At 45.6% G+C, this 15,285-nt stretch overlaps 1 non-coding gene across 1 annotated transcript; it reads right to left on the bottom strand.

The window, feature by feature from the left end:
* Positions 1-12,894: 12,894 nt before the first annotated feature.
* LOC121476725 lies at positions 12,895-12,998 on the bottom strand. Its single transcript, XR_005984014.1, has one exon. It is a non-coding gene; the product is annotated as a U6 spliceosomal RNA (small nuclear RNA).
* Positions 12,999-15,285: the final 2,287 nt, after the last annotated feature.

Here is a 15,285-nt window from a genome sequence, read left to right as displayed (position 1 = left end):
TTAATACATTTTTTTTTCAAGATAAGCTTTTCATTCATTTACCACAAAGAGATCCATGTTGATGTCTATTTTGAGCTAGAAGCTAGAGACATGGTAAGAAATAAGAAAGACAAAGGTCCTTGCCCTTGTGAAGCTTATATTCTTTTTTTTTGGCTTATATTCTACTGGAGAAAATAAAAAATTAGCTCTGTTCTTCCTTCAACTCTTGACTAGGAAAAGATTAAGAGATAAACATCCGAAGTAAAGATTGATGTTGGCTTTAGAGAATGACGACAAAACAATATATTAACTAAGCCAAGTGTATGCCTAGACTCTAGCACCTAGAAGACCTTTATTGCTTAGTCTCAAATATCCCGAGTATCAGTTAATTAATACCAACCCAGTCTGTCCGTGTGAGAGACCACTCAGATACTAAAATGGAAGAACTGGGATCCCTGGGTGGCGCAGCGGTTTAGTGCCTGCCTTTGGCCCAGGGCGTGACCCTGGAGACCTGGGATCGAATCCCACGTCCGGGCTCCTGGTGCATGGAACCTGCTTCTCCCTCTGCCTGTGTCTCTGCCTTTCTCTCTCTCTCTGTGACTATCATAAATAAATAAAAAATTATTAAAAAAAAAATAAAAAATAAAATAAAATGGAAGAACTGAGCTTGTTTTGACTGAAAGAAGTTTTGGATGTGTTTCTTCCTCCTAACATTTGTGCCGAGGGCTGTTTCTAGATGCAAGGTGCTTCACCATCTCTCGTTGGTTTTCCCTAATCCTCTCAAACCTTTGTAATAATCCTCTCATTAAGACCTCCTAAGTGACTCCCTTCGAGCGGCCATCTGTTTTGTATTGGACTCCGATTGCCACGGCTTGGGGCTTGGGGACTGGAACCTAAGAACTAGGTGGGCAAAGTTTTTCCGTCTAAAACAGAATCAAGCGGCCCAGAGCAGCCCTAAATGGAGCCCTTCATATATGCAGTACAGAGCAGTCTCCTTAATGCTTCTCTTTTTCTCTCTCCCTGAAGATGGAATTTATCTCCTATTTTCTTCCAGAATTTCCAAGAAGCCAAAATTATTTTATTCATGCAGGGTCTTTCACTTCAGTTTGATATTTCTTCATCTGAAAGTTTGGAAAGCTCAATAAAGCCTGAGACCAGAGCAGATGTTAGCATTTTCATATCAAACTTTAATATAATCCCTACTGGTATTACTAATGATGCCTGATTGCTTTAAGTTTCATAGTAAAATAAGGGACGCTTGAGTGGCTCAGGGGCTGAGCGTCTGCCTTTGGCCCAGGGCGTGACCCCGGGGTCCTGGGATCGAGTTCTGCACCGGGCTCCCTGCATGGAGCCTGCCTCTCCCTTTGTGTCGCTCATGAACAAATAAATCTAAAAAAATCCTTAACAAACAAAACATAGTAAAAAAAAAATCATTTTGACTTCATTTTAAAATAAAATCAAAGCAAACATATTGTAGTCACATACTATTATTTCTAAAGAGGCTACCAGAAGGAGAGACACAGAAGTTCGTAAGACGGGATCTATTACCACTGGTCTGCCTGGTCAACCATCTTAATAATAAAAATTGCTCTTCTCAGGAAGTCAATTAAAGCCTCCTCCATTCTTCTTCATTGACCGGAATAATGATGGTCTTACAGCAGGCCACTTGGGAGAAGGAAATGTTTCCCCCAGACATAATATACCAAAATTTCTTTGTTTTACAGAGGTGTGATTCAAATACAGTATTAGTCTTTCCAGTCTAGTTTCTCCAGTCTTCCCTGACTCCACTCCCTCCCTTACCACGGCCCTGGTTCTTTTTTTTTTTTTAATAAATTTATTTTTTGTTGGTGTTCAATTTGCCAACACACAGAATAACACCCAGTGCTCATCCCGTCAAGGGCCCCCCTCAGTGCCCGTCACCCAGTCACCCCCACCCCCCGCCCTCCTCCCCTTCCACCACCCCTAGCTCGTTTCCCAGAGTTAGGAGTCTTCATGTTCTGTCTCCCTTTCTGATATTTCCCACTCATTTCTTCTCCCTTCCCTTCTATTCCCTTTCACTATTACTTATATTCCCCAAATGAATGAGACCATATAATGTTTGTCCTTCTCCCATTGACTTACTTCACTCAGCATAATCCCTTCCAGGTCCATCCACGTCGAAGCAAATGGTGGGTGTTTGTCCTTTCTAATGCACGGCCCTGGTTCAACGGCTTCCTAGTGGGTCTCTCTGCCTCTACTCAGCTCCTCTCCCTTCTGTCTTCCGTGCTCCAACCTAGAAAGTTCTTTCTACAAGGTGACCCTGATCGTGTTTTTTTCCCTCACGTTGAACCTTTGGGTGGCATCCCATGGTCTACAGAATAAAGCAAACTCCTGAGGAACGCCAACTGGCCCTGGCTACCTTTCTGGTTGTCCCTAATCCCTTCAATTACCCGGGGGTCTGTACGTAGACACCCCCCTTCTATTTTCTGGAAGCAGCTTGCTCTCTCTCTCTTCCAGGGTCTCGACCATGCTGTACCTCTGCTTAGAACGTTCACTGCCATCGCCCCAGTGTCAGCTCATGCTCAAGGGACTAGGTTACATGTCACCTTCTGGCTAAAGCTTTCCCTAACTGCCTCCCCACAACAGTCTCCTACTACTTTTCTTTTCCTTCCGAATTTTATTTTTACATCTACCAAATCCCATTTTCTTACTTTGTTCAACATCGCATCCTTTCAGAATAGAAAAAGTTACTAACGACCAATTCTATCTTATAATATTAAGCCTTCATGAGCCAGTGAATTCTCCTTTTATGTTTAGAAAGGAAATAATGTTTATCAAGTACCCACTGATGTACTGTGTGCATCGTTATGTACAGAGCTTCATTTCATCTTCATAAAAGCATTATATAAAAAAACACTATTATCCCATTTTGCTGAGAAAACTGAGCTTCAAAAAAAAAAAAAAAAAAAAAAAAGAACATTGCTCAAGACAGTATAGCTGGTGGTGGGGAATCCAGAATTTGAACCCATGATGTAGGTGACTCAAAATCTGTGCTTTTTCCATTGTATCACCATTTTCTCACAGTTGATTCACAGACTTTGAAGACTCCCTTTTGTTTGCATAACATGTGACAGATTACCAAGTGCTCTCACCCCATTATCTGATTTGATCTCGATTAAAGGCGGTTAAGGCAGGATGAAGAGCCTCACTTTTTTTTTAAGTTTTTATACTTTTATCATTTATTTATTTGGGGGGGGGAAGGGGAGAGAGAGAGAGAGGGAATTTTTATTTATTTGATTTTTTATTGGTGTTCAATTTGCCAACATATAGAATAACACCCAGCGCTCATCCCATCAAGTGCCCCCCCAGTGCCCATCACACAGTCACCCCCACCTTCCCACCTCCCCTTCCACCACCCTTAGTGAGAGAGAGAGAGAATTTTAAGCAGGCTCCACGCTGGGTATGGAGCCTGACCCAGGGCTCGATCTCATAATTCTGAGATCATGACCTGAGTCAAAATCAAGAGTCAGAGGCTTCACCGACTGAGCCACCCAGATGCCCCTGAAGGGCCTCACTTTATGGATTAGAGGGTCAGACAGGGGAATGATTTGCCAAAACTGGAGGCACTAAGACCATTTCTCCTGTCTCCTAAGCTAGGGTTCTCACTGTGTGGCAGCACTGTCTCCAGCAGAGATACTGTATTTTCTTCCTGGGAGGAAGGAGGAGCTGGATCTTCTAAACAGTTTGTCTGTCTATGGAGGCACCGCGTGAACTTCCCACACATCTTGCTCTTTTAGCTTAGTCCCCAGGATCCACCCTCTGCCCTTGCTGGTGAGCTCAGCTAAGCTCTAACACTGAGATTCCAAGAAGGCAAGCCGGCAGCCAACTGGCCTCAGATATGGGATTTCGCTTTGGCTTTTGACCCATGCTGCATTAAAAAAAAAAAACAACAACGTAATTAGTTCCTAATTTTCAAAAATCAGGTGTCTAGATTCTCTTGAAAGAAAAAAGAGGAAGAAAAGCTGATACTGCTAAAATCACTGGATCTGACAATGGAATGAGACCGACAGCTTCCGTTTCCTTCTTCTTTTATACCTGCTGGCCCCATGGACTCCTGAGTTTCCGGGGCACATCTCGTAGGGCTCCCGGTTGACCGTTCTACGACGCAGGGGGCTTGCAGGAGCACTTGCTATGAACTCGCCTCCTTCTCTAATTTTCTTCTCAAAGTTCAGCTCAAGGCTCTGCCTTCCTGGAATGATAACTTTCCCTTAAGCATTGAAGAACAGCCTCTATGAGGACAAACTCTTTGCCCCTTCACGCAGGAACAAAGCTAGCAGGCACCATCTATTCCTGCCAGCGTCCCTTTAGGTAACTTCATTCCGTCTGTGCTGGTGATTACTCTTCCCTAAATGCTCCAGAGGAAAAGGGCAATGGTGAGTAAGAAAGAATTACTTCATTGCAGGGATGAGGAGTAGCTTCTGTCTCCTGGGCTTCAGTTCTTCGTCTCTCCCTAGTTTCTGAATGACACCGAAGAGACCATAATGTAAAGCGACAAAATTACTCCTCATCAATCCCCTTGGGTCTCAGTTTCCTCATGACAGTGGCAGATCTTTTGCTCTCCAAGGCCCTTTCAGATCTCACGTTCTCTGATGCTGTGAGGGAACCATCTTTAACATAAATCCAACTTTTGAGTTAACAGTGTTTTACTTCCCCAGTGGTAATAAAAAATATATCCTGATTGACAGGTACAAAAACAGCCTAATGAATTTTCAGAGTTTTGGCTGCTTTCAAAGTCAGGGTGCTTCCTGGGTATGGGACCCAGGACCCATATGAGACCCCATGATTAGTAGAAAGAGGCCTCGGCTGATAGCCAGGAAGCCTGGTTGTGCCACTTACTTCCTACATGCTCCTGGGCAAGGCCCTTTCCTTTTCTGGGTTTGGTTTCCCCATTGTAAAATGGAAACAATGGATTTAACTCAACAAATCTGTGACAGTGGATGGAAGAAATACACATTTGTGAGCTTGAGTAGCAGCAGTAATGGAAAAAAACACTGGACAGAAGGTCCGGAGACCCAGGTGCTATTAATAGTTCTGCTACTCACACGTACTCTCTGGGCCTTCACCGCTATTAGCATTTGCCACGTTGTGCTTCAATCCGGCATCATTCCCTTTCGTACCCGCGTGGACCCTGCGGTCCTGTGAGTTTGTCACTCCACCCGTCCCCCGTAGCAGGTAACAGTATTTGACTAACAGCTGTGGAGCATGTCTTGGAGTCCCAGGACTCTCTGAGAGTTGGTGACAGGAGGGTGCTGCCCCAGTGAGGACGGTCCGGGAAGCTGGTGGCCCAGTCTTGTACGTACCACACCAGGTCTCCTGCCGGTACAGCCCTTTTTCTTCAAGTCGAATTAGCTTCTCCTTGAAAGCTTCGTCCTCATCCTTTCCTCCGCCCAGTGCTCACCAGCACCCGCGCGTCCTCTCCATGTGGTCCCTGCCCCCCCTCACACCTGCCCTTAATCCCCACCCGCCCTGCAAGCAGCCAGTGACAGTAGGCACACGAGCAAATATTAAAAAACAAATGTGCAAAGGTGGATAACGCCCATACCGGACCATGGTGTGAGCAAGGGCTCTGGGCTCAGAGAACGTGGGTCCAAGTTTCTGCGAAGATACTCACTGGCTTTGGGACTTTGGTCAACTTGCTTAACCTTTTGGAACCTCAGCCTCCTCGTCTGTGAAATGAGAATAACGACGGCACCTACGGTTCAGGAGTAGCGTCAAGGTTCCACAAGGTCACGGTGCCCGGCCTGGCGGGTGGGAACTCTCACCACGTCGGTGCTGTTATGGCCAGCGTGAGGCCCAGATGTGGCATATGTGGGCAGGCTCGTCCCGGCGACGTTCTGGGCGAGGGGAGACCCTCCCACCCTCGCGACTCGAGCTAACGGAGCCGAATTGAGGTGGCATATGCAAAGCCTTGGTGCAAAATCAGCGTCGGGGAGACTGCCCCGGGTGAGAGAGTCGGCCCCAAGACTGCAGCTTGACCCCTTTGCTCCTCCGTGTAGGAAGGAAACCTTGGCCAGCTCCAGACACAACGCCTCGTTGCCTCCGCGCGTGCTTTTGACTTGCAGCGCCCAGACCCCACCAAGTGCTTGTCAGGCCTGGTCCTGCGGGTAACGGATTTGCAGAGAGGCCCGTTCTCCCTTTCGGGCACCTGGCAAGGAAGAACCTCCCTGCTGAGAAGAAGGACCGGGGGCTGCTTTGCCCGCAGCGTCTCTTCCCTACAGATCGCGCCAGTGCTGGAGGCAGGTTCCCTAATTACACAGAGCTGCCGCGCACAATTACCCACAATTAGGCTAATTACATAAATACACTATGATTATCTGAAAGATAACGTGAAATAACAACACAGAGGACTGGATGGCCCCGAGGTAAACCTGGGGGGGCCGGGAGGGCCCGGAAGAGCCGTCAAGGCGGTCCCCGGGCCGGGGTGAGCTGCAGGCAAGGCCCCGCTTCAGGCCTCCCGCCAGCCCCCCCGTCTGTTGGGGGAAGCAGGCCTTGCCTCGGCCGTGGGCTGGCCGCTCCTCGGATGACCCGCGCGGGGCCTGTTCCACGCATCACACAGGACGGCCCCGGCCGGCGGGAACCACACCGACGTGCAGGCCAACGGCGGGCGGGCGCCTTCCCAGTAGGACAGGCTTAGGGTGGAGGGTGGAGGGTGGAGGGTGGAAGGAAAAGGGCGAGCTCGACACATACCGTAGCGTGTGGGGTGAGAACCCTGGTCGTGTTCTGGACTCGCATGGACCAGAATTCTCTCTCTTCATCCAACAAACAGTCACTACCATCCCCCGCCCCAGGCTTCAGATCTGATGGAGGGAGAGCAAGGACAGCACAGTGGGGCCTGCCCACCGGGCTTTACACCGGCTGTCGCCGGCGGCCGCTCCGCTTCCCGGTGCACTTGCCCTCGCCGCCACCACACCGGCTGCGTCCTTCGTCCCCGCGCCTCGCGCTGCCCCCTGGCCCGGTGGGTCGCCGTTGACTTGGGATTAACTTCCCTTCTACTCTGCGTGGGCTGGGCCGGGGCACCGGCTTTGGCTCAGGGCCCGCGTGCCAGAGTAAAAGTGAGCCCACCGCAGACCTTGTCCTCAGGAGGCATCAGCAGTTGGGGCGCTGGGGGCTCAGCAGCTGAGCGGCCGCCTTCGGCCCAGGCCGTGACCCCAGGTCCCGGGATCGAGGCCCACGTCGGGCTCCTGCAGGGAGCCTGCCTCTCCCTCTGCCTGGGTCTCTGCCTCTCTCTGTGTCTCTCATGAATAAACACATTTTTTATTTTATTTTTTATTTTTTTAAGGAGACCTCACAAGTCTTCACTCCTCTCCAGGGAACTTCAACGTCTGCCATGAGAAGAACAAGCCCCATGTGCCCTTATGGTCTCGGAAGGATGAAAACCACACCAGGGACTGCGACCCCAGCCCACCCCGCCGGGAGAGGGGTGTGAGGGGGGTACCTGCCGGGTCCCAGCTGGGGGAGTGCACCCCGCGTCGGGGGCCGGGGACTGGGCCTCAGCTGTGGGAGACAGAAACAAGTCCCAGTGGTTGCACCCACCGAGACCACTGGTGGTGCTGTTGCACAGTACTTCTGTGGCAACGGAGGACTCAGACCAAGACTTTGAAGTTTCTCAAAATGATGTCAGGATAGGATGAACTTCACCTAAAAAGATGGTGGAGAAAAAATCTGGAAGGATACAGAGCACATCAAACTGTTAAAGTGCTTTCGTTTAGAAAGAGGTTTGGGGAGAGGAGCTTGGGGTGTGGGGAAGGGACCATTTGATTTTTATTCTATGTTCTTTAACTTGCTTTCAATTTTAGTAACGAGCATTATTACCTTCACAGCTTTAAAAGAAATGCATTTTAAAAAAATCATTTTTTAAAAATCCAAAAAGTGGAAATGAGAAGACAGACATTCCTCCAGCGTTTATTGTGTTCTGGGCGCTGTGTTATCCCTTATATACGTCACCTGGTTTAGCCTTTATAAGCGCCCCTCAAAGCGGATAACGCCGTCCCCGTCTTAGAGACGAGGAAACCGCACCAGGCACACTCAGGTCTTGCTGCAAGCCGAGGAGCTACCACCCCCGGAGAGAACATTCGGACTCAAGGCTGCCAAACTCAGAACCTCATCCTTTCCTCCACATACTATTGCTCGCTGGTGCAGGTGAACAAACACTCGGGGCCTCAGTTTCCTCTTCTGCAAGAAAGAGAGGTTTGCACTGCGTCATCCGCGATGTTCCTGATAGTCCAAGATTCCGCGAGTGAAAATTCTCATCGGGAAATAAAGACTCTTTACTTTCAGAGGAACACAATCACATTGCCTTTCAGCATAGTGCTCCCCTAGCTCACATAAGTGCTGATTATTTCCAGATCATTAACTGTTTGACATAAGAGATTTGGCTAAGAAACCTGAAGCCCAAGTGTGAGGCCTCTGCCAATTGAAGATCAGTCAAATGTGGATAATGGCTTCTGTTACTATAGTGCAAGTCTACAGGAAAATATGATTTAATTTATAAAAATTCTATCAAATGCAGCTTTTCAGGAATTCATCTGTTGAGTACAACAAGGTACATCTGTGCTCTATTATCCAAATAAGTTCCACCTGGCAGGCAGATGATGGCAACGCTTAGAAAGGAGAAAACAGAAGAAAAAAAAAAAACGAGTTTTTAGAACGTATTTCCTCATCTCACTCTTTTTTAACTTGTTCTGTTCTATCGCATCCTCATTTCTAGATAACGCAGAGACGTTAAATGTGTCCAACCAATGGATGATGCACTTTCATTAACAGACCGGGATTAGTCATGAGAAAGTCCTTGCAAATGTCATTCCATATAATATGGAAAATCGGGAAGGAGGGGAACATGGAAGAAAAAAAAGCAAGAGCCCATTCTTTGTCCAACCAGCTCTGCCTCTGATGAAATTCATGAAACGGCCGTGGAGGCTGTGTAACGTGAACCCTCAGAGGCTTGCTCTAGCTTCTGCTAAAATCGAGGGCCCTGAGGATGCCGAAGGAAAACAAGCCGTTAGGAAAACTCACAATCGTTGGCGGTGGGGGGGGGGGGGCGGGAAGAAGATCAAGGGATTACTTGGGCGTCTGGGACAGCTGGACTTGGAGACTGCTTTCCGGGTCAATATGATGTGACACGCAGGTTCTTACTATAGTCCTGTTCCGCCGCAGGTGTCATTTTAACTTTCAGCAGGAGATCTCCTTACCCTTGCCCAGCCCCTGCTCATTTTCCCCCCGAGTCTCTGTGGGCTTCACCCAAGACAATGTTATCCATTCTTATTTGGGCCTTTGTAAACCAAAATACCTCCGGTCTAAGAAGTTAACCTCAAGAGCCAGACATCTATGTCATTATGAGTATCTGCCTAGACATAAAAGGGATCACTCAGCACTGCCTCCCATGGTCCCGTGAACACCGTGGCAATAACAGGCCAACACAAGACAGACGCACGGACCCCACCCGCTCCACCCCCAGGGCTCCCACGAACCTTAATAGATTCTACTTGCGGTAGAAGCAAATGGGAGGGAGGGCGGCTTCTCGGTTGGTAGAGCCAATCGTGCTGTATGCGAAGACTGATTTTATTTTCGAGTTTGTGGTTTTTCCTTGTAAAGGCAGAGGTGGTTTACCGGCTTTGGGGTAAGTCTAACATATTGGGCCTTATGCGTCCTTGGGTTCGGTAGGAAAGCAGAAAGATGAAGAGGAAGAGGTTGGTCGATGATTATTTTGTCCACAATCTGGAATTTTGTGTGGAAATTGCTTGTCTATAATCAACAGGTGAAGTATAAAATGCAACTTTCTTAGGAATTGCATTGACTCTTAATTGCTCCCTTTTGTCATCCCTTCTGCGAAATGATTATATTTAACGGTCTCACATAACGTTGATAAATTTGTAATGGGGTCGGGCAGGGGGATTAGGTACTTTGCCTCAAGAGGGAGGTTTTTCCAAGAGTGTTCTCCATCTAGGTTGATATTTGAAATCTCCAGAGCAATTTTTTTAATGTACGCATTCTCTGAACCAGCCTCCGTACATTCTCATTGCATCTCTGAGGAGACTGAAGCACCAATATGGACGATAAAACTAGATTTTGCATGTGATGTTAACAAAATAAGACTTGGAAAAAAATACGTAAAATACAAATTAACATTGGTATTCTCAAAATTATGTCATTAGGAGGCCACATGCTTTTTCTATTGAGGCTTCCTTTGCTCCTAACCTTCTGTCTCCTTGGGAAAAATGTTGAGAGTCACTTCAGTCACGTGGAAAAATTAATCTTAATACCTCAAAAATCTTTCCTTTTTTAACAAAAAAAGTGACATTTGCCAGGTTCTACGATTTATATGAGATTTGGTACCTAAAGATTTTTAATATTTCTAAATGTCAAGTTCACCATTGAAGGATTATTTGCAGCTATTAAGCATATTCTAAAGAACGTAACACAGACCTTTAAGGGAGTTCCAAAGTTTTTTGTTTTTTTTTTTCCAAAGTTTTTAACAAGGCAATATTTTGGGATTAAGGCTTTCGCATGGGCCTGGCTACTTAGACGAAGCCTCTGCTCATTTGCCTGCATACGTTCAGGTCTCTAACTTGTACAGACTATGGAGGGTCTCACTCTATTCTGCATAAATAGCACCCGTTGGGATTTTGTAACCAAGGACTCTGTGTATCCTACTCTGTTTGGGGTAAAGGAATAGTACGACTTAAATTGCTCTCCCAGTCTTCACGGCATCCGTCCTTTATAGATTATTTACCAATCTAAGTCAGAATATCAGACCCTTGACGGTTACATTTTTTTTCTCCTTAAGTATATTTTTCATCCTGTAGAATCACTGAGTGTTAGCCCTATTTTATTGCTAATTATTCTCTGTCATATGTGAGACTTTCAAAGAAAAGTCTGGAGATGTTTAGGTGTTGTATGTCTTCACATTACTCTACTTTTTATAGGACAAAAGTGGCAAGGTTAGAATCATTTCTATCTTAAAATCAGTGAAATAGTCAGTGTTCGTGTTTGTCAAAAGGCATGGAATTTAAGCCCCAGATGTGGTTGAGAACTTTACTGCTGATAAAATTTTCCTTTAGTCTTCTCCTTAAAGAAAAAAAAAGTACAATCGAAAGAGAGATTGGAAAAAAATGATTGAAACTCCTAAAAAAAAATCCAACAATAAGAATTGGTCATTGGCCCCATTTAACTGGGTGGGTTTATGGGTCACATTCATCAATATTCAGTTTCACAGCAGATGTGGAGGAAGTGAAACGTCTGGATTCCCAAAGAACCCAAGGACTGAGAAGCATCACATTTCACACACATGCGGGAAAACGGAGAGAGAAAAGATTTATGTAGATCTGAAAGCAATAAGGATGAAAACCACACAACTCAAGTCATCAAAATCACTGTTGAGAAGCCGGATTTCAATGCTTTGTGGAGTTTTCTTAATTGAGTTCCAGCATCAGGAAACCGTGAATAGCGAGTATACACGTTAGTGCCCCAGCGATCTGCTGTCTCACCTGGCGGCGGACACTCCAAAATCATCCGTGCACAAAGGCATGCAGCCCGTGTTCCTCTCTCTCCCTCTCAATCTCTCTTTTTCAAGACATTCAAAGTTTAGCTTCTTGTATCTTTTGCAGAAGTTCTTCTGTACCTTTTGTTCATTCAGCAACGTTGACCGAACTCTTGCGGGCCAGCCTCGCCCCTCGGTAGGGTAGGAAATACGAGGAGAAGTTTGACAGGGAGGGAAAGAAACCCCAAATGGAGGGAATCACTAAAGATAGGAAGGATATTGGAAAACTATTGGAGCAAAATGGAATTTGGAGAACTCTTGCTGCCCTTCCAGCGTCCACTCAACCCAGATGTACTCATTAATCCCTACTGTGCGCTTACGAATGCCGGGCGTGCCGGAGAATAGGAAAAGAGCAAAACAGAACCTTCTAGTCTCACCAACCTTGAACTCCTCTTTTCAAGGTTTATGGTACCTTCTTTCCAGGCCCTCCTGAACCTATTCTTTACTTGCGGTCACCGATTCACACAGCTAGATACGAGGAGTCGTGTCTGCTCGTTTCCAACCGGGTTGACTACGTAACACAATTACAGATATCCTACTAATCATTTGAACCAGTTGTTTACCAGTACGGTTATTTTAAGGTCGGTGTGTGACTGCTGCTGGCAGGTTGATGAATAGAGGAGAACAGGAAATGAATGAAATCATTTATTAACATTGAAAATAACAATTTTAAAGGTGTAGGGTCCTGGGGTACATAGCACTTGGCTGCTGCAAATGAGGGAATGGGAATTTTCCAAAGAAAGAGCTTACCTGAAAGAATTTTCCAAAATTTTGTTTTGGTGTCATGGAAAAACACTAATTTCAAAACACTATTATTGATTGCTGGACACATCAAGAAGCACATGCTCACTAGGAACTACAACTTGAAAATTGTTATTCAAAATCACTGCAGTGCTCATCCTTGAGTATAACCTGAAAATACAGAGGAAGAAAGGTTGAAAAAGAATGAAATGTGTATTGTGCACCCTTCATATACCAGACCTGGTAATAAATGCTTTCGTTAACACATTATTTATTTCATTAACACATTTCACAACACACCAGTGAGTTAAGAATTGCCAGTTTACCAAAAGAAAAAAATAGAGGCTTGGAAAAAGTCAAATAATTTGACTTAGGTCACACAGCTTATAGATAGTGTATTCCTGAAACCAGGATTCATGTCTTTCTAGCAAACCGCAAAGCCCTGACTCGAAGTAGTCTCCACTAAGAGGACTTAGATTAGGGCGTGAAAGCTTTGGGGGGAAATTCAGAATATTTCTCACTAAATAACCATTTAAGAGATGTTAACCTCTTCAATCACAAATATTTTATATTTATTATTTATTTATTTATTTATTTATGAAAATATGGAGCACGTCAGGAGTCTGCATGTCAACCTCGCACAGGGGCTGTGCTAATCTCTGTGTCACTCCAATTTTAGTATATGTGCTGCCAAATTGAGCACCAAATCATATTTAACTTCAATCTGATAAATTGCGTATTGATCTTATTTTCCTTGAGATATGTGTGTCTAGAGTATTATTGAAAATTGAAAAACATTTTGCTTGGACATGACCTACTGCCCGGCCCTTCACTTTTTCCTGCGACTCTGTATTACTTTGGGAATGAGCAGTGACCAGGAGGTTAGTTGGTGGAGAGAGAGATGGGTTGAAAATTACCACTAAAAAGGCCAAGGGATTTTATCCTATGGAAATAATCAAATAAGTGACAACTTATGAGTAAGGATGTTCATGCAGTATGATCTCCAGTGGCAAAATTTGGCAGTACCCAAAAGTCCCATACAAGAGTTTATATGATTAAAAAACTCCTTTGTACAATGGAAATGCTTTTGGTAGTTAAAAATGGTGGTGTGCTGCTGGGTGATGGATACGTGGGGGTTCATTATCCTATCCTGTTTTGTGTGTATTTGAAATTTCCCATAATAAAAAAGTTTTACTTTTACTTTTTAAAGATTTCTTTATTTATTTGAGAGAGGGGAGGGGCAGAGGGAGAAGCTGAAGCAGACTCCCCACTAAGCAGGGAGCCCGATGTGGGGCTCGATCCCAGGACCCCTAGATCGTGATCTGAGCTGAAACCAAGAGTCAGATGCTTAACTGACTGTGCCACCCCCCCCCCAATAAAGTTTTTTAAATATTGACCATCTTATAGATAATTTTGTGACCTCTTATGTGGAAAAAGCAGATTATTAGATGTAGTCCCTTGCTGGGACTCCAGAATCCTTGTGATTGTCCATCTGCATTTCCCTCCCCTTCAAGTATGTGGGAGGATTATACTCCCCTGTCCCCTAGCAGTTGAGCAAGACCATATAAGTGGCCAATAGAGGTGATGTGTCCCTTTCAGGCTGGAGCAATTCATTGCCAGCGTGTGGCGGACTCTCCAGCCCCCTGGATTCTCCACCTCTCCAACTTAAGACATTCCTCTGCCAAATAAGGCCAACATCAAAGAGCTCCCGGACAAAGTAGAGGGAACAGGTAGTGTGAGCGAGAAGTAAACCTTTAGTGTCTATAACCACTGAGCTGTTGGCCGCCGCGGCATTGCTTAGCGTATCCTGATTAGGGCACGATGTAATTTAACAAGAACACTCAGCTGGCTCCCCTTCTCTGTAAAGTCTTTATGCAAACTGCATTTTCTGAGTAGCTTCTCCACTTAAGTTCATACTTAAAAAGTCAGAGCCCATAGGATTTGGAAGATGACTGAGTCCTGTTCTAAATGCTGAGGCCCACAAAGGTCAAGTGATCGCCTAAGACGCAAAGATTCAGAGCCGGCTCCTAATGTATATATTCATTTTATTGTTGGTCTCTCCCACTAGACTAGGGGCCTCATGAGGACAGGGATTTCTGCCTGCCTGCCCGGCTGTGACTAATCCCTGCAACTCAAAAGGATGAGTGAGCGATAATCACAAGGTAAATCTATACAACACTGTCACTCATGCGTATCATCACATTTTGCTCTTATTCCAACTTGGAGAAAGGTAAAACTCCGATTATTGACAAACTGAGGTCTAGAAGAAGTAAGTCATCTTCTCGGGATCAAAATCACACAGCCGAATCATAATAGCTTACAACTTTCTGTGGTCTTTGCCTGTGCTAAGCATCTTCATGTTTTATTAGATTTGACTCTCACAACAACCTTGCAAGATCAACTGGGTCATGATTCCCCTTCTACAAGTGAGGAAAAAGACAAAGAAACATCTATGGATTTTAATGAATTCATTCAGTTAACATTTGCCCAATACCTGCTAAGTCCAGGCACTGCTGTATGCACTAAGAATAGAGTACTGGGCAGATAGAGCCCCCTTCATAAAGCTTATGCATGGGGAGAGAATGATGTCTATCAGAAGCCTCTAAAGCCCCCTAACAGCTCCTCAGCCATACCTCTGAGTTGAGCCGCTCCCTGAGGGCTTCCATCACTTGGCGCTGAGAGCATGCCACCTCAAAGATGAACCTAGACATCTTTGTTTTCTGTCCCTGGGATATTTTGGCCTATAAGCATCCCAGGTGTGAGCAAGGAATTAAGACCCAGGGATACAAACTTCTACCAACAGAGGATGGGAGCTGATAGATAAGACTCCCAATTCCCCGTGGAGACAGGCAAATAATGAGAAGTTTAATGAGCAATTATGTTAAGTGCTATCATGAATAAAAAGCAGGGTGCAAGGGTAGAGAGGGATCCTAGGGCAGGGATGTCTCTCTTTGTAGGCTGGATGTCCAAGAAGGACCTGTCTGGGGTGG

Source organism: Vulpes lagopus, chromosome 15, assembly GCF_018345385.1.
Source record: "Vulpes lagopus strain Blue_001 chromosome 15, ASM1834538v1, whole genome shotgun sequence".
NCBI lineage: Eukaryota > Metazoa > Chordata > Mammalia > Carnivora > Canidae > Vulpes > Vulpes lagopus.
This window is presented reverse-complemented; position numbering and strand designations above follow the sequence as displayed.